The sequence below is a fragment of the Arachis ipaensis genome, chromosome B10, assembly GCF_059453495.1.
Source record: "Arachis ipaensis isolate K30076 ecotype BB chromosome B10, ASM5945349v1, whole genome shotgun sequence".
In the NCBI taxonomy this organism is placed as follows: Eukaryota; Viridiplantae; Streptophyta; class Magnoliopsida; order Fabales; family Fabaceae; genus Arachis; species Arachis ipaensis.
This window is the reverse complement of record NC_142435.1, coordinates 92,557,196-92,561,493: the sequence shown is the minus strand read 5'-3', so window position 1 is coordinate 92,561,493 and position 4,298 is coordinate 92,557,196. Positions and strand designations below refer to the sequence as shown.

The 4,298-nt window shown below is 40.8% G+C and overlaps 1 non-coding gene across 1 annotated transcript; it reads left to right on the top strand.

Annotated features, from left to right (window-relative positions):
- The first annotated feature begins 3,963 nt into the window (after positions 1–3,963).
- LOC148580880 (small nucleolar RNA R71) lies at positions 3,964–4,071 on the top strand. The gene has a single exon (XR_015894381.1). It is a non-coding gene; the product is annotated as a small nucleolar RNA R71 (small nucleolar RNA).
- The last annotated feature ends 227 nt before the right edge of the window (positions 4,072–4,298 follow it).

The following is a 4,298-nucleotide window of genomic DNA, read 5'->3' as shown; positions in this document are numbered from 1 at the left end:
ATCACAGAAAAACACACAAACTCATAGTAAAGTCCAGAAATGTGAATTTAACATAAAAACTAATGAAAACATCCCTAAAAGTAACTAGATCCTACTAAAAACATACTAAAAACAATGCCAAAAAGCGTATAAATTATCCGCTCATCACAACACCAAACTTAAATTGTTGCTTGTCCCCAAGCAACTGAAAATCAAATAGGATAAAAAGAAGAGAATATACTATAAATTCCAAACTATCAATGAAACAGAGCTTCAATCATATGAGCGGGACTTATAGCTTTTTGCCTCTTGAATAGTTTTGGCATCTCACTTTATCCATTGAGGTTCAGAATGATTGGCATCTATAGGAACTTCAGATTTCGAATAGTGTTATTGACTCTCCTAGTTCAGTATGATGATTCTTGAACACAGCTTCTTTATGAGTATTGGCCGTGGCCCTAAGCACTTTGTTTTCCAGTATTACTACTGGATACATAAATGCCACAGACACATAATTGGGTGAACCTTTTCAGATTGTGACTCAGCTTTGCTAAAGTCCCCAATTAGAGGTGTCCAGGGTTCTTAAGCACACTCTTTTTTTTTTGCTTTGGACCTTGACTTTAACCGCTCAGTCTCAAGCTTTCACTTGACACCTACACGCCACAAGCACATGGTTAGGGACAGCTTGGTTTAGCCGCTTAGACCAGGATTTTATTCCTTTAGGCCCTCCTATCCACTAATGCTCAAAGCCTTGGGATCCTTTTTATTTGCCCTTGCCTTTTAGTTTTAAGGGTTATTGGCTTTTTCTGCTTGCTTTTTTTTTCTTTTTCTTTCTATTTTTTTTTTTCGCCCCTTTTTTTTTCTGCAAGCTTTGTTTCTTTGCTGCTTTTTCTTGCTTCAAGAATCATTTTTATGATTTTTCAGATTATCAAATAACATGTCTCCTAGTCATCATTCTTTCAAGAGCCAACATATTTAACATTCTTAAACAACAACTTCAAAAGACATATGCACTGTTCAAGCATACATTCAGAAAACAAGAAGCATTGTCACCACATCAATATAATTAAGCTAAGTTCAAGGATAAATTCGAAACTCATGTACTTCTTGTTCTTTTGAATTAAAACATTTTTCATTTAAGAGAGGTGATGGATTCATAGGACATTCATAACTTTAAGACAAAGTTACTAACTACTAATGATCATGTAATGAAGACACAAACCTAGATAAGCACATAACATAGAAAACGAAAAACAGAAAAAGTAAGAACAAGGAATGAGTCCACCTTAGTGATGTCCTTGAGCTCTTCTATGTCTCTTCCTTGTCTTTGCTGCTCCTCCTTCATTGCTTTTAGATCTTCTCTGATTTCATGAAGGATGATGGAGTACTCTTGATGTTCCACCCTTAGTTGCTTCCAATAATTGTGTGGAAGAAAATGTATCCCCTGAGGTATCTCAGGGATCTCTTGATTTGCAGTCAAATGTTCTACCACTGAGCTATAGACCCTTGATGGAAGCTTTTGTCTTCCCTTTCCTCTTTCTGGAGGTTTCTCTAGCCTTAGGTGCCATCAATGGTTATGGAAAAAACAAAAAAAGCTATGCTTTTACCACACCAAACTTAGAATGTTGCTCGCCCTCGAGCAAAAGAAGAAAGAATAGAAGAATAAGAAGATATGGAGGAGATAGATGGGAGTGTGTATTCGGCCATATGGGTGGGATTGGGTGGGAGAGAGATGTTGAATTTTGAAGGTAGTGGGTGTATGGATGTGAGTGGTAAATGGAAAGAGAGATGATGAGGTAGGTGGAGATCCTGTGGGGTCCACAGATCCTGAGATGATCCTGTGGGGTCCACAGATCCTGAGGTGTCAAGGCATTTACATCCCTGCACCAATTTAGGCATGTAAAATGCCCTTGCACACAACTCTGGGCGTTCAGCGCCAGGTTGGTGCCCATTTTGGGCGTTCAACGCCCCTTTGCTGCCATTTCTGGCGTTGAACGCCAGAACCATGCTTGTTCTGGGCGTTCAGCGCCAGGATGCTCCCATTCTAGGCGTTCAGCGCGAGAACTATGCTCTATTCTGGCGTTTGAACGCCAGACAGATGCTCCTCCAGGGTGTGATTTTTCTTCTACTGTTTTTGATTCCGTTTTTAATTTTTTTATTTATTTTGTGACTCCACATGATCATGAACCTAAGAAAACATGAAAAACAATAAAAATAAGAATTAGATAAACATTGGGTTGCCTCCCAACAAGCGCTTCTTTAATGTCAATAGCTTGACAGTGGGCTCTCATGGAGCCTCACAGATGTGCAGAGCTTTTGTTGAGACTCTCCAACACCAAACTTAGAGTTTGGATATGGGAGTTCAACACCAAACTTAGAGTTTGGTTGTGGCCTCCCAACATCAAACTTAGGGTTTGGCTGTGGGGACTCTGGTTGACTCTGCTTTGAGAGAAGCTTTTCAAGCTTCCTCTCCATGGTTGCAGAGGGAGATCCTTGAGTTTTGAATACAAGGGAGTTCTCATTCCATTGAAGGACTATTTCACCTCTATCAACATCAATCACAGCTCTTGCTGTGGCTAGGAAAGGTCTTCCTAGGATGATGGATTCATCCTCTTCCTTTCCAGTATCCAGGACTATGAAATCAGCAGGGATGTAAAGGCCCTCAACCTTTACTAACACGTCCTCTACTTGTCCATAAGCCTGTCTTCTTGAGTTGTCTGTCATCTCTAATGAGATTTTAGCAGCTTGCACTCCATAGATTCCCAGTTTTTCTATTACAGAGAGGGGCATGAGGTTTATTCCTGAACCAAGGTCACACAGAGCCTTAAAGATCATGGTGCCTATGGTACAGGGTATTATGAACTTTCCAGGATCCTGTCTCTTCTGAGGCAATGTCAGTTGATCCAAATCACTTAGTTCATTGATGAACAAGGGGGGTTCAACCTCCCAAGCATCAATGCCAAATATTTTGGCATTCAGCTTCATGATTGCACCAAGAAACTTGGCAGTTTGCTCTTCAGTAACATCCTCATTCTCTTCAGAAGAGGAATACTCATCAGAGCTCATGAAGGGCATAAGGAGGTTCAATGGAATCTCTATGGTCTCTAGATGAGTCTCAGATTCCTTTGGTTCCTCAGAGGGAAGCTCCTTATTGATCACTGGACGTCCCAGGAGGTCTTCCTCCTTGGGATTCACGTCCTCTCCTCTCCTCACAGGTTCGGCCATGGCGCTTATGTCAATGGCCTTGCACTCTCCTTTTGGATTCTCTTCTGTATTGCTTGGGAGAGTACTAGGAGGGATTTCAGTGATCCTTTTACTCACTTGGCCCACTTGTGCTTCTAGATTTCTAATGGAAGACCTTGTTTCATTCATGAAACTTACAGTGGCCTTAGATAGATCAGAGACTAGATTTGCTAAATTAGAAGCATTTTGTTCAGAGTTCTCTGTCTGTTGCTGAGTTGATGATGGAAAAGGTTTGCCATTGCTAAACCTGTTTCTTCCACCATTATTAAAGCCTTGTTGAGGCTTTTGATCCTTCCATGAGAAATTTGGATGATTTCTCCATGTTGAGTTATAGGTGTTTCCATAAGGTTCACCTAAGTAATTTACCTCTGCTATTGCAGGGTTCTCAGGATCATAGGCTTCTTCTTCAGGAGAAGCCTCTTGAGTACTGTTGGATGCAGCTTGCATTCCATGCAGACTCTGAGAGATCATATTGACTTGTTGAGTCAATATTTTATTCTGAGCCAATATGGCATTCAGAGTATCAACCTCAAGAACTCCCTTCTTCATAGGCGTCCCATTACTCACAGGACTCCTTTCAGAAGTGTACATGAACTGGTTATTAGCAACCATGTCAATGAGTTCTTGAGCTTCTGCAGGCGTTTTCTTTAGGTGAGTGGATCCACCTGCAGAAGTGTCCAGTGACATCTTTGATAGCTCAGATAAACCATCATAGAATATATCCAGGATGGTCCATTCTGAAAGCATGTCAGAAGGACACTTTTTGGTCAACTGTTTGTATCTTTCCCAAGCTTCATAGAGGGATTCACCTTCTTTCTGTCTGAAGGTATGAACATCAGCTCTAAGCTTGCTCAGCTTTTGAGGAGGAAAGTACTTGGCTAAGAAAGCCGTGACCAGCTTATCCCAAGAGTTTAGGCTGTCTTTGGGTTGAGAATTCAACCATAATCTAGCTTTGTCTCTTACAGCAAAAGGGAAAAGCATGAGCCTGTAGACTTCAGGATCTACTCCATTAGTCTTAACAGTATCACATATCTACAAGAATTCAGTTAAGAACTGAAAAGGATCTTCAGATGGAA